The 24,714-nt window shown below is 44.9% G+C and overlaps 1 protein-coding gene across 4 annotated transcripts in view; it reads left to right on the forward strand.

Annotated features, from left to right (window-relative positions):
- NDRG4 (NDRG family member 4) overlaps positions 1–24,714 on the forward strand; it is a 1,570,634-nt gene that overhangs the window by 453,750 nt on the left and 1,092,170 nt on the right. The window lies entirely within an intron of this gene.

Consider the following 24,714-nt stretch of genomic DNA (forward strand, 5'->3'; position numbering starts at 1 on the left):
CCTGAAGGGTTTGTCTACACATGTTGTGCACTCTGACTTCAGGCCATGGCCCTGGCACCAGCTATCAGTTACTGTGAGTCCCTTCTGAATGATATCTGTGTGTGATGCACTGTCCACTATGGTGCCGCGTGTGCAGTCATCTGCTAACATTGTCATCCAAAGCCCTCCCATGTTGGCCTGTACTCCTGGGAAGTACATGACAAACAATGGTGGCCAAGGACTGAGCCCTGTGTGACACCACCTGTGACCAGCCTGGAGTCTAACATAGTGCCAGCAACTCTAACCCTGTGGGTCCCGTCCTTAAGCCAGTTTGCAACCCATCTTGTGACATATGGGTTTACATTTCAGTTGTTAGGGTTTTCCACAATACCTGAGTGGGGTATTGTGTTGAAAGTGTTAGCAAGGCCAAGGTAGGCTGTATGGACTGCCTTTCCCCAACAATGGCCTAAGTGACCAATTTGAAGATGTCAACACAGTACAAAAGGCATGATCTGCCCATGACCAAGCCAAAATGGGATGGGTACAATGTCTGCATGTCCCCTATATCTTTGTTTATGAGCTCAATTATGATCCTCTCCATAGATTTGCAGACTACACTTGTTAAGCTTATGGGGCAGCAATTAACAGGGTCTGTAGAGGCACTGCCTTTGTGCAGATGTGCACAACTGGACCCTAACCAGCCTGTTGTGCACACTATGAAAATGTAAATCAGTGATAGGACTGAAGCCCAGGATACTGACCACCACAGTGAAAGTACTGAAACACTACACTAGACAGTGCTACAGTGTTAGGTCAGTATCAACGGATGTTGACAATTGTGTGCAAAGTATCCCATGCAAAACCTGCAGGCACAGTATACTCCCAGTTTTGTTCACACAAAAAGCATTCGGACAGTAACTACACAACATGGCACAGAACACACAACCATAAACTGGAGTTATTTGTTGAAGGTCACACTCATCCACAAATGTGATGGGCTGCAGAGTTCAACATATGTAAAGCCCACACTGGGCATGCTCACACACTTAGATAAATGAGACATCTTTCACACAACATGCCACAGGAAGGCTGAACTGGGCATGCTCACACACTTGGTCCAAATGTTACCCCTAGCAAATGTGAAAACACACCAGAGGATGCTTATCCCCCTTTCTAGACACTGATCATGTAAGCACCCTATAAGTATATTGGAGAAAAGGATTCTCTCAGTAATCCGAATAGCGCGCCGTGCTAATGCGTCCATCTCTAGTGGCATAACATAGTTAGGTAGGGGTTTGAATCCAGTAGGTGGCAAGTGTGTGTGAAGGGGGGTAAGTGTGTGTAAGTGTGTATGAAAGTAACATCCCTTTTGGCAACTGGGAAAACACACCACAGGATGATCATTCCACTTTGTAAACTCTGATGATGTCAGCACCCTACAAGTATATCAGGGGAAAGGACATTCTCCAGTAATGCGAATAGCGCGCTGTGCTAATGCGTCCGTCTCTAGTATCATAACATAGTTAGGTAGGGGTTTGAATCCAGCAGGTGGCGAGTGTGTGTGAAGGGGGATAAGTGTGTATGAAAGAAACATCCCTTTTGGCAACTGGGAAAACACACCACAGGATGATCATTCCACTTTCTAAACTCTGATGATGTCAGCACCCTACAAGTATATCAGGGGAAAGGACATTCCCCAGTAATGCGAATAACGCGCTGTGCTAATGCGTCCGTCTCTAGTATCATAACATAGTTAGGTAGGGGTTTGAATCCAGCAGGTGGCAAGTGTGTGTGAAGGGGGTAAGTGTGTATGAAAGAAACATCCCTTTTGGCAACTGGGAAAACACACCACAGGATGATCATTCCACTTTCTAAACTCTGATGATGTCAGCACCCTACAAATATATCAGGGGAAAGAACATTCCCCAGTAATGCGAATAGCGCGCTGTGCTAATGCGTCCGTCTCTAGTATCATAACATAGTTAGGTAGGGGTTTGAATCCAGCAGGTGGCAAGTGTGTGTGAAGGGGGTAAGTGTATGAAAAAAACATCCCTTTTGGCAACTGGGAAAACACACCACAGGATGATCATTCCACTTTCTAAACTCTGATGATGTCAGCACCCTACAAGTATATCAGGGGAAAGAACATTCCCCAGTAATGCGAATAGCGCGCTGTGCTAATGCGTCCGTCTCTAGTATCATAACATAGTTAGGTAGGGGTTTGAATCCAGCAGGTGGCAAGTGTGTGCGAAGGGGGTAAGTGTGTGTGTAAGGGTGTATGAAAGAAACATCCCTTTTGGCAACTGGGAAAACACACTACAGGATGCACATACCCATTTCTAAATGATATCACAATTATGTATGGATTTTGATTACAGACATGCCATGTGTGTTGTGCACACACAGAATGCCCATGTGTGTGGGTTGTCCCTCACAATAATGCATGACATTGATTACACCGGTTATGGCAATGAACACATGATGTATGTGTGTGCCAAATACACATATGTACCTGAGACTTTCAATAGTTACCATGTGTGATGCCTGCCACATGTGAATACATGGTATTTGCACAGGGTAACATTATGACCGTGGTCTTCTGTGCAGATGCTGCATGTGGGATGTGTATATACAGTGTGAGATGTAGATGCTATCAGCCTAGTAGTGAGGGATGCACACCTGGTCTGGGGCATAAAGTCTACATGTTGTTAATGTACAGGAGCTGCATGTTCTCACCTTTTGTGGGAGTGGTAAGACAGTATTCCATAGCAATGCAGTGACTGCATGCTAAGAACCATTCAGCTATGGTGTTGTAGATACACTTATTCATTAGCATTCAGTAATTTGTCGGAATCCCTGGTGCGGGTCTGATGCCAACCAAGGTCAGGGGTCTACCAGCCTGTGTCACTTGCTCAGTGATCCCTTCCATGTTCCCTATCACGTATCCCAGTGAGTGACATCCCACATCAGCTGTGGTGGCATGGACAATGACTGAGTCATATGTGTCCATGCATCTGACTGACTTGTATGTTGCTGTTACAGTTTGGCCATGTGTTTCCATCTCATACATGTGATGTACATCAATGGGTAGGGGATAGGGTTGACTGTGCACATGTGGCAGCTGTGACATTACTACATGACACACATATTCCACAACTGTACCATAGAGGTGACTGACAACTGACCTTTGCACATGCTACCGGAGTATTGAGATTACATTGGTGATTGACAGCATATAGGGCCAATGGTGAAAAAGAGACATAGGTCCATAGGTTCGTACAGGGATATCTGCCCAGGGCATGTATCCACCTAGCCAGAATGTGCGTGCCTTTCAACATGCATTGTGAATCTGTCTTGCTATGCCCTTTTCCAAGGTTAGTATACTGTGCCTCTTTCTCACAGTGACACATAAGTGATACCCAGCGTAACCCTACAATGTCACATCCAGTCATTAATATCGCTCTTGAAGATAGTCACTGAGTCAGTCCACCTAACCTCTGTTGGGATAATAATCAGGAATGAAGGGTGCCTCTGAGTTGTGAATGTGCCCCTCCACCATGTCCTATGTATATCACTCCTGAAGTTCAAGTATTTCCAGCGTGTATCCTGGTGGGATCTGGATATTCTGAGATGCAGCATGGCCATTACGTGAGGGTATGACCTGGCCTTCTATGTCAGGCACAGATTGCCTATGAAGAGTCAGTATGTCACTGAGTACAGCTGCTGCTACTTTAACCAGTCAGTATGTGGCATCTGTTTGAGCACTTTGATCCCCTTGTCGAGGTAGATATGTGGTAGCCCCAGTTGCTGCAGGTGTCTGGTAAGGTGCATGCCGACAGGTTCATCATAGTCAATTATGGGCATGATGAGGGATGAGTAAAGGGGCACAATGTCCTCCCCTGGCCTACATGTGGATCCCATGATGATGTGGCCCATATCACATGCTTACCTAACCACTTTGTCCATGTTGTTGTCAAATGGTAGAATGCTATCAACCTGTGTACCCCAAGGTCCATAATTCCTTGGTCTGCACTTACTGGATTAACACATATGAGGTACATTGTGGTCATTTAGTGTTTGACAAAGGGGATGACTATACTCTTTCTGTCATTCACGTTGAGGCCATGGCTGTGGCACAAGTCGTGTGTTTGCAAGAGTCCCTTTTGGAGGATGCGTGTGTTAGCTGTTGAGTTGATTATGGTGTTCAGTCTGCAGTCACCTGTGACTTGCTGAGCCACAGTACTTCCATGTTGGCCTGTACCTATGACAAATATATAATGAACATGACAGCCCCTAGGGCTTTGCCTTGTGGGACACCACTTGTACCAGGTTGGAGGCTGACATGGCTCCAGCAATTCTACCATGTGTGTTCTGCCCTTGAGCCACTGTGCAATACCCATAGTGACATAGGGGTTAATATGTACACTGGTGAGCTTCCCTAGAATGCACAAGTGGGGTATTGTATCCAAGGCTTATGCAAGGTCCAGGTAGACTGTGTGGACCTCCTACCCCTTGACAGTGGCCTTGGTGACTGTTTCAAACAAAGCAAACAGGTTTGATAGGCAGGATTTGCCATTGACAAAGCCAAACTGTGTATGGTGACATGTCTGTAGGTCCACAATATCTAGATATGTGAGGTTCTTGATGATTCTTGCCATAGCTTTGCAGACAAAGCTAGTCAGACATATGGGGCGAGTAGTGTCCAGGATCCGTGATGGCACCACCTGAATGTTGAGGGACCACTGTTGCTGTATGCCACTCTCTGGCCACATATCATGTATTAAGGCTGGTATTGAACAGTGGTGTTATGTCTGGGTGTAGCTCTTCTTGTGGTTCATGTAGGACACAGCCTGGGACACTGTCTGGTCCCATTGATGCAGTGTTTATTGCTTTGGGAAGGGCATCTCTTACCTGAGCATCTGTGATGTCAGGGGGGGGAAGCACTGTGATGCGAGACATATGTTCCCTTTTGGTGTGGTGGGGAGAGAAGGCAGCATTGAACCTGTCCACTAGGATGATGGCAATGTCTGTGTGTTTTATATTTTGTGTGACATATTGTATTACCTCTGAGCATATCTGGGTAGTACCACCCAGGTTACTAACATAACTACAGGCAGCCTTGTGATTATCCTCAGTGGCTTGTGGAATCCTCTCTCAAAGATGGCCTTAGACAATCATATGGGTGCCTGTAGTTGTCTTCCAATACTCATCAGTGGTGCCTTCACATTTTGGGAGGTTGTTGTATCATGTAGTGGCGCCATCCTTCTATTGTATAGTGTGTTTATGGCTGGTGTCTGGCGCCCAGGACATCTGCCTTTGGAGAATTGGGTCATGCTTTCATATGTGGCTTCATGATCCATGCATTCCTGAATGTGTCCACAGAATGCCTCTATACAGGTATCTGCAGTCTGGTCCATATTTTCAACAGGCCTTGGGCCTTTGAAGGTTTCCACATCATTTATGAGGGGTGTGCACTTGCTTGACATGAGCTGTTGACAGACGTGCCGCCCTCCAGACAGAGCAAGGGAGGGTCACAGTCAGCTACCTGTTGGGAAGTACCTCCCTGGACCACATGGAAAGAGACACAGAGGAGCTCTTACAGCACCCTCTCAAACTCAGGTCTCCCACACAGCCTTCATGCTGACACAGGAGAGTTTAGATTACTCTGCAAACATCATCATACTGGGTGATGCCAGCTACCCAAACATAGACTGTGTACATTACACAGGCCACAATACCCAAGCTCTAAGGTTCCCATTGATCAGACATTCTTTGGCTATGGAACAGGTAACCAACCTTCCCACAAGAGGGGCAGGTATACTAGAGCTGATCTTCACAAACATGAGTAAAAACTGCTCACCACTGGGAGTATATCCCTCATTGTTGCAATCAAACCATATACTAATCACACTGGTGTTCTGGATCCCCCACATATGCAAACGTCCAACACATCGATGTGTGTGTGTGGGAAATGTCCCTATTAGCAACCGTGGCAGTATCGTACAGGATGCAGATCCCCCTTTTGAAACAGTGATGATGTCAGGACTGTATAACTATATCACCTGTAGTAACGTCCTCCAGTAATTTGCATAGTGCGCTCTGCTAATGTGTCTTTCTTCAGTGTCATTACGTAGTTAGGTGGGGGTTTGAATCCTGCAAAGGGAATGTATGAGTGTGGTTTATGTGTGTGCACTATGCTGGGAGGGTTAACTGCCTTTTGCCAACTGGGAGAACACACTACAGGGTGCACATCCCTCCTCCTACACACAGATGATGTCAGCACCCTCTAAGTACAGCATTAGTAAAGATTTCTCCAGCTACTGCAAATAGCACACTCTGCTAATGTGTCTGTTTCTACTGTCATTGCACAGTTAGGTATGGGTTTGAATCTTGCAAATGGAAAGTATGTGTTTTACTGTTGGTGGGGTTAGTGTGTGTGCACAATGATGGGGTGGGATGTGGCTTTTGCCACATGGGGCTATGCACTGCAGGGTGGTCATTACCCTTAACAAGCAGTGATGTTGATAGCACCCTATACAAACAAAACTACAAAACAGAAGGTGTTGGTACTGATAACACATGTAAGGTAACACTTGTTCAAGTAATGTCCACAAACGGAGTAGGATAATAAAACAATTCTTTTATTCTATACAGACAACATGACAACAGACAACTAACTGCCAGTACTCAGTATAGTGTTACATGCTACTGTAACACGCACATGTAGCCGAATATACCTAGATAGTGTTCTGAAGCCTGAATGTGGCAAGTGTGTGGATGTGGGATGTGTCTGTGTGTGCATTTCCGTATGGGAAACATGTTTGCTGTGGCAATCAGGGTACTACAGTACCTGATGCACATTACATCTTCCAACTGATGAGGTTGCCTGCACCCTGTGAGTACAGGTAGAGAAGGGGATGCCAGTAGTAAACAACATAGTGCACTTCTGAAATGTGTACCTGTCATGTATCAACAGCTACTCATGTAGGGTGATAAATAATGGGAATGGCAGGTGTGCGTGTGCATGTGTGTGGGTAGCAGGGTGTGTATAAATGCATGTGTGACAGAACAGATACATGTAGCTGAATCTACATAACAGCACAAGATGCACATTGCCATAGTCAATGTTAGCATGTGATGGTGTGCAGCTGGTACACTTTGTTAAGTAGTATGGGTGCAGATAACAATTGAAGACATTCAACTGCAGCAGGACTGATGGGATATACACACATTTATACTGCAACACACAACAGTTACCAACATGTTACTACTTATACACATCTATGTAGTCACCCTGTGCATCAGCAACGTGTTTACCTTTACCTGCACCGATGTTGTAGTATGCAGGAGGTGGCACAGTGTCATCATATGCACAGGGTGTGGGTTAGGTATGCCCAAGCCGGCCACTGGTAACACCAATTGACATGTGTGTGTATGTGTGTTTGTGAGGGGCAGCAGTACAGGGTGGACCGTTGTTGGTGCAGTGTGTGTGTGTATGTGTTTGCCCTAGGTGTTAGGTTTCTGCATGTGTGTAAGCACGCACACAGTCCCACATAATGGCTGCCATGTACAGGGTTTTGTGGACAGCCACAGACTGCACCTGTCAGGTCATCCAGATCAGTGTCTGTGGGCACGGACACGGTACCTGTGCCTGGCAGGGGTGCTACGGGCCATATCCGGTACTAACCCAGACTGAGTACTGTCATCGGAAGCAGGGGTGTGTTGACTGGACACAGTTCCCTGTTGGGACTGTCCAGAGCCACGTGCACGTGGTCTCCTGGGGCGTCTGGATGACAGCACAGACCCAGCATTGCTGGGGCTGGTGCTGGCACTTGAGGCGCGCAAGTGGGCCCGTTGTCGCCCGCGGCCACTGCCAGCTGGTGCTCTTGCTGGCATACGGCCACGTCGACGCCGCAAACGCACACCATCGCCCTGGCCCATGGACATCTGGTTGTGGAGCAGCTGTTGTATGCCTCACAACGTCTGTCAACGACATCTGTGAAGTTACGGATAGCATTCGCAACATCATGCATGCCGTCTGTCATGGCTATGCGACATGCTCTCAGCTCCCTCAGACCCTGTCTGGTGTACCTTTCCATACGTGCCTGTGCCTGCATGACAGTTCTAAACATAGTGGAGGTTGACATACCTCCTTGGGCACGTCGGCCAGAGGCAGTACGGCCACGGATGCCCCCACGAGAACCCATGGGTGACTGTCTGCGTGGTACCATTGGAGGCCTCTGCATATGGCTGCCTTGTGAGGATGCATGTGCCACAGGTACCACATTACCCTGATCTATGCCCACTGCTGACTGTCCATCACCTAGGGACAATGGTGATAAAGGATGTAACGGCAGGATGACTGTGCGCATTGACGGGGTTGAAAGCTGTGTACTGTCAATTGGCTGACCAATGGCGGACCCAGACACACCTTCCTGCACCATTACAGACATTTCATCATCATCAGTACCTGGGGCACAAGATTCAGGTTCGCTGCTGCAGGTCACCAGAGCAGCACCAGAACCTACGGGAGGAAAACATGGAACACAGATTACAGTCTCAATACATATTTGAAAGAGATGCACTTCAATACTAATGCACACATTCAGAAATGGACACATGCACTCATGGACACTAACACACATGCACACTTGGGCACAGGCACACTTGCACACATGCACACCCCACAGTAAACACACACATCAGTACCGTGTTACACTACTCAATTTACTACCTGTCAGTTACAGTTATTGTGTACACAGTCACCAGCATGTCTACTACAGAGTTACACTACTCTTCCTAGTTTTATAAATTGTTTTACAGATACTGTTAAAAAGACTCACCAGCATGTATGGCCTGCCTCGTTGCTACATGGGAGGGACCTGGAAGTGTGAAGAGAGTAATGTCAGTGGGCACATGTGTGCCATTTGTTTTGCACATGATACAGTACAGTAGTACACTAGTTCCCTTATACACATCAGCTGCACATCATGTCTGTATATATATCATGATGACAGATACATACCACATGCACACCTTATGCGTGCATGAAGTAACAGCGTACAGAACAGTCATATGTACATACCAGGAGTTAACTCTAATCTCACCCTTACCTCTCTTCAAACGTCAACTCAAATTGTACTTCCAAAACCACTGGCTTTGTTCTTCTTGGAGTCTAGGCTAACGTCCCTCTCCCTACTCTCTTCACCTTTAACCCCTCATTGTGCATAGAAACTAGCTTCTACCCTGTTTCTTTCACCTTGATGTCCTTCTATGCTCTGACCTACTTCTCCCATCCCTCCCACCTCCTCTTGACTGTCTTCCTTCTTTTCCTCACTTCCCTTCTTGACTCCTGCCTCTTCCATATCATTGTATCTGTCATACTCCTTCTACTTCTCTACCCTTCTGAGCCCTAACTATTATGTATATGGCTTTTGCCTTATTGCATAACCATTATGCTTTAGGTAGGATTGCTTTGAAACCAACGGTACATTGTGTATGACTCTAAACTGTTTGACTTCCTTACATGTATGTTTATTTAATTAACAGGCTGGTGTACAATTCTATTATGTTGGCTGTCTGTATTGACAACTTGTCTGTCTGCCTTTATTACGTTATGTGTGGAGCTTTTCTCCACAGGCCTCTACTGAAAATGAACTTATATCCAGCTAGACTATCTGGGTCAACAAATGTAAAAGTAATAACAATAAATGAATATGGCATCTTACCTGCACGCCGCTGTCTTGCTGCTGTGTGGATCCAACCTCCATCAGGATGCATGATGTTTGCTGTTGTTCTGGGGCTGGATCCACAACACTTAGCAGTAGCCCCTCCTGTCTGGTGAGGGGGGGATGTGTGGCCACCCCCCCACCTGTGGCAGCCTGTTGCCTGCGGATATCTGCAGCACGCTGGCGGACATTTCTTATCAAATCACTGCAGTGATGTCTCACCTGCTCATATGTCCTATCATGCATGCCAACATCATTTATCCTGCTAACGAGGCTTTGCCACAGTGCAGACCTCTCCTGCTGATTCTGGGTGGTGCGTGAGAACAGGATGGCATAGTCACGCACCAGGCTCTGGTGGATCACGTCATCCTCTGCAGCAGAGTACACAGGATTTCTTTTAGGTGCCATGTCTATCTGGAAAGGTACACAAACAGGTTATCAGCATAGTATCTCAACAATACATGGTACACATTCTATACAGGGAGTGTTAACTTCTACTTATTACTGATTGGTTAAAACCTGATTACAGTGTAGCTATCATTCTATGTCATTTGTACTAAGTACTTGGCCTTCAGACCAGTTGTTTTACATTAGGGAGGTTGGTGGCAAGCACTGTGGTGGCAGGACACATATCTTTCATCCATTGAAGTTGGGAACTGCTGATTGTGGGCCCAGTGTACAAGTATATTACTTCTGGTATGGGCAGTTGGCCTTTAGGCCAGTTATTTAACATTAACAAGGTTTGTGGTCTGCACTCATGTATGACAATAGGCTGTACTCTGCCATTCATAGCTGGGGACATCTGGTATCAGGTTTATAGTGCCTGCATATCTGAGCTGTATCTTACTGACATTGCTACACCTTGTTTGTTGTAGCAAACACTACATCCAGGTCTCCTGCATCTACCTTTGTTTATATGCTTGTTATCTGTTAGCTTGTTATTTCACTGGTATGCTACTTCCACATAGTACACATCTTTGCAACACATCTGTGACTCACTACTGTTATCTGCATTGCTTACTGTACGTACTTCCATGTTACACATGACAGCAAGTGACTGCTTGTCATTGTTGCATTTACTTCATTGTGACACATTGCACTTAGGTTACCTGGCATTTGCTCACTGACGCTTTTATATCAGTCAGCAGTTGTAGGTAATGTCAGTACACCCTCACTCCCCACTGGACCTTGTTTTCAATCATTAGTGATTACAGAGTTCACAATAGTATTCTAGCATGTCCAGAGGTCAGTTGTCAGTTCCCTCCTCAGTCCAGCTGGTGAGTGTGGTACTCCAGAGACAATGTTAGAACAGATGCATGTACACAGACAACCCCTCCTCCTAACAACAAATTCAAACTCATGTGAGTGATGCAACCATATACCAGACTGGAGGCTAGGCTCTGTCTACTCAATACCGCCATAACCAGTCACGTGGCAAAGGGGATCACTCACTACACTTCCAGTCTCACGTAGACCTAACACAACAGCGGACCTAACACATGATCACACATGATCATACTTGTAGGCTCAGACCACAGCTCTGCCTATGCAGCAGAGACCTCCTATGCAGACATCCAGGCAACCACTACCACATAAACGAACATGTGCAACACATATCACACAAAGCCAATGTGCTGAACACTCACAGCCATTAACAGTTAACAACACACCTCATACACCTGTACTAGGTGCCTCTATCATCAGGCACACTCACATCACGTTCACCAGGCTTAACGAGGTGAGGGTCACGGTGTGCAGCCGGTCAGGCACTATGACCTGCCACATAACACAAACAGTCAGGTAACCCCAAGGCAGGTACAGGTATGACCCAGTCAATGTCCATGCTGCTGTGAATGGCCTGACACATTCCTCCCTGGACTACATGACATGAGACATTACAGAGCTCTCTGAGCACGTAGCCCGGGACAGTTTGACCCTGACCTTGAGTAGCATCCTACCCTCACCTAGAACAATGCCACAATATCAAGGCACGATGATCCCTTCCAACAATTGACTGACATACTGGTGTCATTCACAGGTGTGCCAATGCCTGCCATCTTGGGGTGGTATGCTTTGCTAGGGACAGCTTGCACCTGTCACCACAGTCCTATTGACATTTGGCGGAGCCTCCTGCTACACCCATAGTGCCTGTATTAGGCAAGGCTCATAAGGCAAACCCACATCCATTTGTATCACAAAGGATGAGGAAGTAAGAGTGATGCTACTCAACACTGGAGGTCTAGACCCAAGGATGCACGCACCCAAAACCCTACCTAGCATTCTGGACATCGATATCTGTGCAGTAACATGAACCTGTTTCAGGTTTCACAGGAGCACACCAGTACTACCACGTTATAGCTGTTACCATTCTTGTCGCCCACGACACTTGAACAAGGGACCGGGAGTATCAGTATTCAATGCAGATTCCCCCGCCTCCACATTGGTGGGACAGTACAACATAGGTGTTAGGCCATTGAGTACAGTAGGCGTGGTTGGGGACCTGGGAAGAAACATGGTAGCAGTCTGTCATTTGTCTACCACATGGCCAACGTGGATTGACAGACATGTTATATAGCCCAGCTAATCATGACTGATTCACATGTATGGCAGGGGAGGTCATTGTGCCTCTGTACTCATCCATCATCAGGCCTATAATTGCGTACAATGCACCTTTTGGGATGTACCTAACCAGACACCTACAGCAACTGGTACAGGACAACAGTACATCATCAAGGGGATGCAATGGCTCACACAGATGTCATATGCTGCCCAGGTAAAGTGAATCCAGCTGGACTCAGTGGCATACTGCCTGTTCAGGGGCAATCTGTGCATGCCATATACAGCCATGTCCTACCTAGCAGTAATGAACGTGATGTACCTCAGGCAATCAGAGTCCCATACAGCCACATGCTCAGGAGAGCTGGACCTCAGCACTGACATACATGGACATGCTGGAGGGGCATATTCTAACCAAGAGGCTCCCTTCACTCTGTAATGAGCTCACACTACTGGTTAGGCAGAGTCCCTCATTGACTCTCTTCCATAGGAATCTGGATGAGTGGATGGAGATCATAGTTGTACCCCAGGTATCACTTCTATGTCACTGTTAGACAGAGGCATAGTATACTAAAGTTGGACAAGGGCATAGCAGCATAACTTGTGATTGGGTGGCAAAAGACAAACACATTCTACTAGGCTTACCAATGCCCTAGGGCAAATAGCCTAGTATGAACCTATGAACTGTTCATTCTCAACTGTTCAAGCTCATTACAGAGTAAAGGGAGCCTCTCAGTTAGAATTTGCCCTCCAGCATGTCCATGTATGTTCTATTCTATTCAGTCGCTTACCGCTTGCTCAGAGGTGACCTTTGCCCAACATACAAGGCCATGTCAAACCCAGATTTGATGAATATGCTTCACCTAAAAAAATCTAGATCCATCAGAGCCACAAGGGCAGGAGACTTAAACCTCGACACGGCTATTAATAGGACATGCTGGAGGGATAGATTCATCACCCAAAGACTCCTATGCTGTGGAACAAAATCACGGTATATGTGAGGCAGAGCACCTCGCTGGCCTTGTTCAAGAGAAATCTTGACCAATGGATGGGAGATCGCAGATATACCCCAGGGATTACCTCAGTGTCACTGCTCAACAGAGGCACAGCAAAATAATGGGTATGGTTCCCCATACTAAAGGGGTGGCGTAAGCCACAAAACGATGGGCTAGGCTTGTAAATGCCCTCGGGCAGATAGCCTAGTATGAACCTATGAACATGTGTGTACTGCTATAGTACTTCTGCCATATGTTGCATGTGTGTGTGTTGTGGGGGATGCACAGGTAATGGCCAGATCCGTCTGCACAGGTGACACGTGTGACACATTCTGGGTGTTCATCCATACATACTGGATGTGTGCTGCCATCCAACCCTGTGATGTGGACACACATTACTCAGCCTGGATATACATATCTGAACAACACCACAAGCACAATACACTACCTTGCTATGTATGCATGTTATTACACAGTTATTCAGTAGTTATGACAGTGATGCTATCCATGCAGCCCACTGGGCCAGTGGAAGCCACAACACACACCGCCAGCACCTTTGCATATGCTTACCACAGACATCCCACATACTGCATGTACTGTGCACACAGTTATCTAACCCAGAACAACTGCACACCACTTATTAATCCTGTCCAGTGGACTACAGATACAGGCATATTGTATAACAATAGTAGGAGGCTACTGCAGCACAGGGCAGATTCACATGACGGGAAGGCATCTGTTGTCTGCAGTGTTAAGATGCTTCACATTCACCAAATGCACAGATATTGCCAACAATGTTGCAGACAGTTTAGGTGCAGGTACCCCCCCCCATTGTCCTACACACGTGTTATTAGTTATCCCAGATGACTGTAACCTCCCTATCCTCTCACATGTCCAGGTGAGAGCCCCCCTCATCATTGCAGAACACATATCATCACTGTTACGAAATGGTATCCCTGGATGTGTGCTACATTCACCCCTGGAGGACATAGCACCACATGACAGCCTGATATTAATCCCTGGCCATACTACAGGATATGTACCTGAACAGTGCCATACATACACAGTGGTCCCACACCAATGAGGAGGAACCTCTACTGACCCTGGGAACTACTGCATCATATGCACAACTGGCCTTGTGTTCTAAGCTATGGAAGCGTTAGTTATGGCCCACATGTACAACAATATTACATATGTTTATATTTCATGACTATCTACACACAACCTATCTCATGGACATACCTATAGATAGTGAACTATGATACATTTGGAGGTGTCACAGTATACACAGGATTAACCTGCTACTTTGCATTACCTGTGTTTGTGGCAGCTTTTGGTGTGTCACTCGTGCTCCTTGAATTTTGCTGCTGTTGCTGCTGCTGCTGCTGTTTTGCTGCTGGCTGTCCGTATATTTTGTCTTCTCTCTCTGTCTCTCTCTGTCTCTCTTTCTCATTAGGTTTGTGCAATGACTGTATTGCATGAGTGGAGTGTGGGTACTGAATACTTTTGTAGGTATCTGCATAGGTCCATGTGATGGCCTCTGCACCAATTGTAAGGCAGCATTTGCTAATTGCAAGCAGCTGGGTGTGTACTAATTGCATGTCTCACTGTGATTTCAGGACACTGCTATAAAAGGGTATGTGAGATAGGCGTTGCCCTTTCAGATTGTAGGGCGTGGACCATGCTGGTATGCTGTTGACAGTGTTCTGTGAGTGTGAAGGTTAGTACATCTCCCATGCTTCATGCTGTGTTGTAGATTCAGGTTGCTGCATTTATCTTGCCTGTTCCCTGTAGTGAGTGTGTATGCATACTGACACCTACAACTATATGTCATATGTATTGCTATATAAATATATATATATATATATATCTGTGTACATATACATACTTTCATATATGTACATTAGCTGACATTATTGGGTACAAGCTAACAATTAGCAGGGCTGTTTCGTTAACACTACTCTAGTATGGGAATCCAGTAATTGGGACTATAAAAGTCTGCCTGACATGCTTTGGGTAGTAGACATACTATATTGCCTTTATCTTCATTCCTACTATTACATGTTCCACTTATTTAGCACTATATTCCTGTATGAGAGTCATGGCTTAGTGGTAGGTCATACAGACTAGTGTTACAATGGTCTTGTGGTAGGGCCTACTAGTATGCTCATATTCTGCTTTTGAGTTGAGTATAGGGCCTATCAATCACAGTGCTGGAGGCACCTTTAAGCAGTTAAAGGGCTTAGTAGGTTTCACAGGAGCCAGGCTGTGTTGCAGATTCTGGTTGCTGCATATATCTTCACTGTTTCCTGTAGTGAGTGTGTATGGCTACTGAGACCTACAACTATATTTCATATGTATTAATATATATTTATATATATGTATGTGTAGATATACATACCTTCACATATGTACATTACCTTACATTATTATGTACAAGCTAACAGGTAGCAGGGCTGTTTCTGCTCACACTGAACTAGTATGGGAATCCAGTCATTTGGCCATTAAAACTCTACCAAACATGCTTTGGATAGTACATCTCCTATATTACCTGTATACTGATTCCTACTATTACATGTTATATTTATTTTAGCAGTGTGTTCTTCCAAAGCAGGCATGGCTTAGTGGTAGGTCAAACAGACTAATGTTACCTAGGTCCTGGTTTGAGACTGACAGTGGGAATTTTTACTTTGCAAACTTTCCAACTGAGTACAGGACCTGTCAATCAAAGTGCTGAGGCCACCTGTAAGCAGTTAGAAGGGTAAGTAGGTCACACAGGGGTCAGGCTGTGTTGCAGATTCAGGTTGCAGCAATTATGTTAACTTTTTCCTGTAGTGAGTGTGTATGGCTACTGAGACCTACGATTATATTTCATATGTATTAATATATATTTATATATATGTATGTGTAGATATACATACCTTCACATATGTACATTACCTTACATTATTATGTACAAGCTAACAGGTAGCAGTGCTGTTTCTGTTCACACTGAACTAGTATGGGAATCCAGTAATTTGGCCATTACAACTCTACCTGACATGCTTTGGATAGTACATCTCCTATATTGCCTTTATACTGATTCCTACTATTACATGTTATATTTATTTTAGCACTGTGTTCTTGTAAAGCAGGCATGGCTTAGTGGTAGGTCATACAGACTAATGTTACCAAGGTCCTGGGTTCGAGACTGACAGTGGGAATTTATTTTCTTAGCAAACTTTCAAACTGAGTACAGGACCTGTCAATCAAAGTGCCATAAAGGCACTTTTAAGCACTAAACCAGGTCTGTGCTCGTTTGCTGAGCTCACGCATGCACTGGCGGTGAGCTCCGCTAACACAAGCGCACACCAGCTAATTTCTTTGAAAGAAAAGAAAAGGGGTGACAGGAAAGTGGTGAAAAGGGGTCACAAAGAGGGTAAGACAGTAGGGAAAGAAGCGTGGGATTTGCAGGAAGGGTGTAGGTAAGGCCCATAGATGCCCATGTCTTTTGCAGCAACAGCTGTATATTTCTATGTATTTTGCTGAGACATTTGAAACCTTCCACCTCTGAGAGAGGTGTCAGGACAACATTAATATTTGTTGTACAGCCAATTGTAATTAACAGTTTAGATGTCCAGCGGACATGTGTGCGACATGGACAGCTATGTATGGGCGTAATTTTTTGTGGGACAGAGTGCCCTTTTTTTTTTTACAGGTGAGAGTGGTATGACAGGTGAAGGAAGTCGGTAAAGCTGGGGAGGTAGGTTGGGTAGGTTAACAGACAAGACAGACAAGACGCATACAGGGCGGTGTATGACACACGTGGGGGTTACACAATTGGCGGGAACGGAGGTTGGGATATCCGAGATGCACGAGCCCACAGATGGCAACAGTGGAACTGATATCCCCACCCATAGGCAGTTGCCACTGTTCCTTCACAGCCCAGGACGGGGCTGTGCTGGGGCTGTGGCGGGCAACGGCGGGGCCGTTAGCTGTGCCACACGAGCCTCAAGCTGGCGTGGGGTCCAAGAACAGTGTCTTGGATCTCCCTACGCACCACAGACCGGACACCGCGGAGGGTGAGTGGACGAACCCCTCCGGCCACACTTGCAGAGGGGGGACGGTCCCCATCCCCTGCAGCGCTTCCACCCGAAGGTGGCACAGGGCCACCGGAGGGGGGTCCGGCCTGGGCACTAGTGCCAGGTGCAGTCGCCAGCTGAGGTGGGAGAGGTGGGTCCGCTGGGACCTGCCTTCCCAAGCGTTCTAGGTTTGTGAGTAGTTATGTTAGTTTGGGTTAGTGGCATTTTATTCCATTCAGATTAGTTGTAACAGCATGCATTGGTATTCCCATCAAACAAACACCCAGATATGAACACCATTGAACAAGGGGCATATCAATATCACATGCATTATTTGAACAGCAAAACACAGTCAAACGACATGCAGGGTTGATTAATGGCAACAGGCCATCAGATTTGCAGGTATGAACAGGGCACATGCACGAACAGACATGCATATATGTTTGAAACGGACAAATGTCCATGATTAATGAAATGTTCACATACCATTATTTAGTGAATGTTGTTATATGGAATTATAGGGTTGGGTGGGGATAGAAAGTGATGACACATTCATATGTTACACATTGATTCACATTTATCATAGGTACACAATTAAGTTGAGGCTGATGTTTCAAAATAATCTTTATTTGACTGTCATGCTACACCTGTTACACATACATCACTATCCTACTTATTTTGAATTTGATCAGATACATCATCCTGCTACACTTTGATGACAGGACAGGGGACAACTATGGCTGTTTAGTCTGTCAGATAATCATTCATTCTATCTGCAAATTGTTTACTGTTATCACCATATACAGATTTTGAGCTAGACATTCAGATTCAGACACACTGAAATCAGTTTGGGATGTTAATTTGTACTTCCCACATGCATTTAGTTCTGTAAAAACACACTGAGGCTTATATATTCAGGGTTATTACTACTTTATTTATTCATACATGAGCCTTTCTGTCACTCTCACACATTCTGCAACTTCACAGTTCAGGTTGGTACTTCTAGGCTTTGTTCACATATTAGACCTGTGGTGATTCAAACACTTTCCAACAGCCTCACTTCTGTCATGATTCAGCATTTGAACAGGGGATATATCTCACATGTGACTACCTCAGATTCTGAAGCTGTACTCTTGAGACTACTGCAGGTTACAGTATATTTAATTAATGATGGGACATCTGTATTACAGCACTGTTTAATTCTATCAATTATATTTCCAGTTACACTTGCATACTGATGAACTTGTTGCAGCCATACCTGCAGACTTTCAATTCCTGCTTGCACATTATATTACTTTTAATCAATACACTGCACTGTTCTGATACATGGTACATAATAATATTTATTTACAAGTACTGGGTGAGGTTACTAACCTGCATGGTGGCGCAGCCGCACCAGCCTTCTGGCGTGCATCTCACGATTCGCAGAGCGGACACCTGCAGCTGTAATACAAAGGGAATAATATTGGACTACACATCTCCATGGTATCAGCTGGTTGAAATCCTTACATACATGAGTAAAATGTGACTTACTCAGTAGTGGGGCGTTGGGCATTTGCGGGCCTCCTGGATCCAATGGTTCAATTGGTCCTGCTTGCGTCTCTTCAGGTCCGCATGGTGGTGACGGACCTGCTCACCAGTGCGTGGAATGCCAGTAGCACTGGTCAGATCACGAGCCAACTGGTCCCACGCCTCTGCCCTATATACTCCCCATGAGACCTGGCCCTGCATGAGTTGGGCCTCGTGATTATGGACAAGGAGCCAGACCATGTATCTGGACTCCTCAACGCTCGAGCGCTGTGCTCGAAAGCAACGTCCCTCACCTACTCCACTCATGCTGACTGCAAGTCTGTTCTACAATCAGTTATGCTGTGTATTCCCGCCTATGGGGCTTATATATGCCGCTTTTCCTGCACATTTCTCTGATTGGCCGTTTTGGAATTGTATCTACTTCACTGAAAATGCTTTCTCATGCTCCATTCTGGGTTTTATCCCATATATATGCTATTTCTGCATTTCTAGGTATTGCTGTCATGGCTTGGTGGTTTAGTTCCTTGACTCTAGTGCATGGTATCCTGGGTTTGAATCTGGCAACTGATTTTTGCTTTTCCTAACAGAAATGAGTTGAGGACCTGTCAATCAAACATGCCAAAAGCACTTTTAAGCACTTTAAACCTGTTCTGCGCTCGTTTGCGTGGAGGTAACGCATGCGCACTGGCAGTTCACCTGTGGGAGCGGCGCGCAAACGGTGTGCGCTGGGATAAATCTTAATTGGCAAGTGACACACATGTTCAGCTAATTGCACACAGTTTCAGCCTGTTTACCCGCTGCTTGGCAACGGGCACGCAGTTTGCAGCTTTTTAAACACTACTCAGCTACGGGCACTCTGTCTCACGGCAGCTTAGCTATCAGTACATTTCTGACTATTTTTATTCTTATGTTACTTAAAAATATATGCTCTATTTCATTCCATTTTACAAAAGGGAATACATTTACATTTGTACAATACTGTCAGGGGGCTTTTTAGTGCTTATTTACAAAAAAAAAAAGGTTGTTGTAGGGGTTCGAACCCTGCCTGCCTACTCTTAGGGCGGCTACTCTACCGCTAAGCTATTATTTCTTGGCTTACTTTGCATATTTAGTTCTTATATCCTTTTCCACTGACTGCTAACTGTGATTGCGCTAGTAGCACACCCGCACACAGTAGCAAACATTTACGGGGTTTAACAAAAAAAAAAGGTTTTAATTTAATTTTATGACATCTCTTCACTTTATACACTGATGGCCAGTCGGGGCATGTATTGTATAGTGTGTTTATTCACATTTTCATGGCCTTTCTCGTGGCTGTTTACTTTCAGCCATTCTAGTCTTCCGGGGGCGTGCCCACTTGCAGAGCTTAGCCTACAGACACGCCCCCTACTCTCTTACACGGACCGTGTAAGAGTTACTAGTGTGATTCAGCATGCCTCATGCACCTCATGCATATGCATGACATGCTGACATCACACAGTTTAACTGCAGCCTCCGTGTAAGAGTTATAACTCTTACACGGAGGCTTCCTGAATCTGGCCCTTTGTGTTGAAGAAGTTTTGTGGCTGGTTGTCTCTGCTGTGGTTTACACTATTTCTTGGTTGGTGACTTATTTTAGTTCATAGGTTCATAGGTAGGTACTAGGCTATTGGCCCTAGGGTCCATACAAGCCTAGCCAAAAAATGTACCCTGGCTTTCGCCACTCAAGAAAATTATTTTCCTGTGCCCCTGTCGAGCAGAGCCACAGAAGTGATCCCCGGGGTGAATTTCCCATTTCCCATCCAATCATCAAGATTTTTCTTGAAGAGTGCTAATGAGGAGCTCTGTTTGACATAGATAGGTAGTCTGTTCCAGAGTATGGGAAGTCTCTGGGACAGGAATCTATCCCTCCAGCATGTTCTGTTTATTGTGGTGACAAGGTTAAGGTCCCTAAAGCGTGTAGCTCAGAGGGATTGGGATTTCTTTAAGTGGAGCATGTCCAACAGCTCTGGGCTTGACATAGCTTTGTATGTTAGGCAGAGATCGCTCCTGAGTAGGCGATATGTGATGGAGTAAAGCTGTAGTTTTTTGAGAAGGTCTGCATAGGGCATCTGTTTGAGGCCAGTAATCCTCTTTGTGAGGTATTTCTGTGGTCTTTCCAGTTGTTGTAGATGTCTTGTGAGGTACATAGCAAAAGGGTCATTGTACTCTATAATTGGTCTAATGAGTGATGAGTAGAGGGGAACAATGACCTCTTTTTTTCTGGATGAGAATCCTTTTGTGATGAGATGAGCCACGTAGAAGGATTTTCTGACCACTGTGGCGATGTGATTATCAAAGAAGGGGCTACGGTCCACCTGTGTCCCAAGGTCTCTTATCACATTTTCGGCATTAAGTAGACTACCAGCTATGTGGTAGTTCATGGGTACAGAGTTTTTACCAAAGGGGATGACAATACACTTTTTGGCATTGAGCTTCAGGCCATGGCTTTGACACCAGGTATCTGTCTCAGTGAGGCCCTTTTGTAGTTTGTCCACATCGTTAGGAGTTTCAGTTATGGCTCCTAGTTTGCAGTCATCTGCAAACTTTGTTAGCCAAACACCTTCTGTGTTGGCCTGCACTTCAGAGAAGTAGATACCAGACAGGAGAGGACCCAAGACTGAACCCTGTGGTACTCCACTTGTCACTGGTCTGATGTCGGATTTGGAATCCGCTACTTTCACAGTGTGGGTTCTGTCCGTGAGCCAGTTGGCAACCCATCTTGTGACATGGGGATTTATACCTAGTTTAGTGAGCTTATCTATAATTCCAGAGTGGGGGATGGTGTCGAAAGCCTTGGCGAGATCTAGATAAGCTGTGTGAACCATTTTACCCTCATCTATGGCTTTGGTGACTGCTTCAAAGAAGTCAATCAGGTTTAGGAGACATGATCTGCCTTTTACAAATCCAAACTGAGTATGGTCCAGAGTTTGGAGATTACCAATGTCTTTGTTTATGAGTACCACAATGATACGTTCCATGGCCTTGCAGACCAGGCTGGTCAGGCTTATGGGGCGGTAGTTCCCGGGGTCCGTCGTGGCTCCCCCTTTGTGGAGTGGGATAACTGTCGCGGTGCGCCATTCAGTGGGTACAAAGCCTGAGGTGAGGCTATGATTGAACATGGTACTTAGGTAGGGTGCCAGTTCATTCTGTAGTTCATGTAGAACACAGCCTGGGATATTGTCAGGTCCCATGGATGCTATGTTCTTGGCTTTGGAGAGTGTGTTTTTTACCTGTGCAGCCGTGATTATAGGAACTTTGCATTCTTCCGGTATAGAGATGGGCCCTCTAGGGGGTGAGAGGGAGGTAAAGTTAGCACTGAACCTATCTGCTAGGATGTTGGCAATATCAGTTGGTTCTGTATATTTAGTGCCATTATGCTGTAACTCAGAGCAGATCTGAGTGTTCCCATTTAGATTCTTGACATAGCTATAGAATGCTTTGTGGTTGTCTTTAGAGTCAGTGGCAATTTTGTTTTCGTAACTAGCTTTGGAGGATTTTATGAGGGATCTCAGCTTCTTACTGAGGTTGACCAGGGAGTTCCTCCAGTCATGGGATTTTACTGTTTTTTGCAACAGTTTCTTTCTTCTGTTGTAGAGTTTGTTTATGGCAGTGGACCACCAGATTGGCTTCCTTTTTTTGGAGGATAACATCTTGGTTCTATTAGGGATAGCATGATCCATGCACTCGTGTAAGTGCTTATAAAGTGCATTTGTGTATGATTCGGCAGTCATACCTCTATTGTCCGTCTGCATGGGTGTCATGAAGTTTGCCACTTCTGTCTTAAGAAGTGTGAAGTTGGCTTTTGAGACGTTTTTTTACGATGGTTTCCCTAATTGGGGCTGGGGGTGGGATGTGGATGTCTAGGCTGATTAGCTTGTGGTCAGATCTGACCAACGAGGAATTGACCTCTGGTGTGGAACACCGGTTTCCCATGTTGGTAATGACCAGGTCTAGGATACTGCTGCCCCTGGTGGGGGTGTGAATAAGTTGATCCAAGGCGTTGGAATTTATGAATTCTAGAAAACGTTGAGCAAAAGAGTTAGTTTTCAGACCTTGTGATTGAATATGAAAATAAGCATAATGTTAACAGTTTAGCGTATGGCTTCATACTGATAGCATAATCTAAGCATACTGTTAACAGTTTAGCGTATGACTTCATACTGATAGCATAATCTAAGCATACTGTTAACAGTTTAGCGTATGGCTTCATACTGATAGCATAATCTAAGCATACTGTTAACAGTTTAGCGTATGCCTTTCTATGTTATTTTATCTCCAGTGAAATAATTCCTAAGCAGGCAGGCTCGGCAGTGCTGTAGATGATGTTGGGACGTGTGTCATTATAACAGCATTACTCATCTCCCTCACCTGAATGCCATACTTCGCAGTAGCTGCTGTAATGTATGGTCCTGTCTAAATAGCTGCAAAGCATTGCGTGTTTCATTTGCAGGCAGTGAAACTGGCTTTGCTTAATGTCTGCAGAGACTGAAAAGATAAATGCAGCAAGTCTAAGTCTTATTGCTGTGTTCTTTGCTGCCTTTCAGAAATCCTCTGTCTAGTGGGCTCGTTTTACTTCCTGATAAGAAAACAGAGAGCATTTCCACACTGAAAGAGGGAGAGAGAATTTTCCCTAGTGGTGATGGAAGTTACAGTTTGTCATTATTTGCTGTTTCTGTCTCATATGCAGAACAGACTCATTGTGTTTCACCACAGGAGTTTCCTTGCAGCTTGGTTAATAGTGAGTGGAGTCAACAAAAGAAGCACATTTGAACTTGTAGACTTTGCATTAACTTACGGGTTGCATCTAATGCTAATTTGAAAGGCACAGCAGCTTTCCACGCCCAACGAATACCAAAGTAAGTTAATTATGCTATTGCTGTGGTGTTATAGTACTTAGTATACAGTATACACTCAAGTAATTGTAAGCTGGAGGCCATGTTATGTTTTACTGCTTCCACGTAAAGCTTTTGATGGTACTCAAACTTTTTTTTGGAGGGGGGACAGTGTTAAGGGAACATAACCAACTGCCCTTGTATCTTTCATTTGTAGCAAGAAATTTTGTTTGTTTCCTCTTTATAGCTGAGTGTTACACCAACTCTGCAAACAGTTTGGAGATGGGCTTTGTCATTTATTTTGAACAATAATACATTTATAAATACACACTTGGATAGTGACCTGGTGTTGACCTTAGCAACTGTGGGTCACAATTTGGATTATTTTGGTGGCTCTTCTGAGCCTCAGACCATACCTCTATGGCTTACTGAAGTTATTATTTTAGATTAAATGTCAATAACATATGTAAACATTATCTTTTTAGCTTGTATTTGGCACAAAGCATATTAAAGCAAAACTTTGCATGTAAGGAATTCTTCTTCATTTCTATTATGCTAAACTTCCTAATTCTTCTTGATGTTTCAGTTTTTTTGCCTTATCACATTTTGTGGGTAAAAGTATTGAGAATGTATTGTCTTATCTAAATCAGGAGATTTAGTGATCTAGCAGTCCCTAGAAGCCAAAGGGTTCTAGGTGATTCATGGTGCATTTTAGAGCTTTCACCAAATCCACAAATTAGAAATTAAGAAAGAAATGTGATCTTATTTTTTTTTTCTTTCAAGGAAGAAATAAGTTATGCCCAAGACTTAATGTTCAAAGTTGACATAATAGGAGTTCCCAATAAACTGAGAAGGCAAATGGTTGTGAGAATACATAAATCATATATGGGAATGTTCTGCGTCTCCCTGCTCCCCCTCCTCAAAAAAAGGTGACCTTCTGTATACTCCCTTGATGTTAGATTTGGATGAAAATGAAGTAAAAAAATGGTCATGCATATTGCGTTGTTTCTGT

Source organism: Protopterus annectens, chromosome 8.part0 (genome assembly GCF_019279795.1).
Source record: "Protopterus annectens isolate FY-2018-M chromosome 8.part0, PAN1.0, whole genome shotgun sequence".
NCBI lineage: Eukaryota > Metazoa > Chordata > Ceratodontiformes > Protopteridae > Protopterus > Protopterus annectens.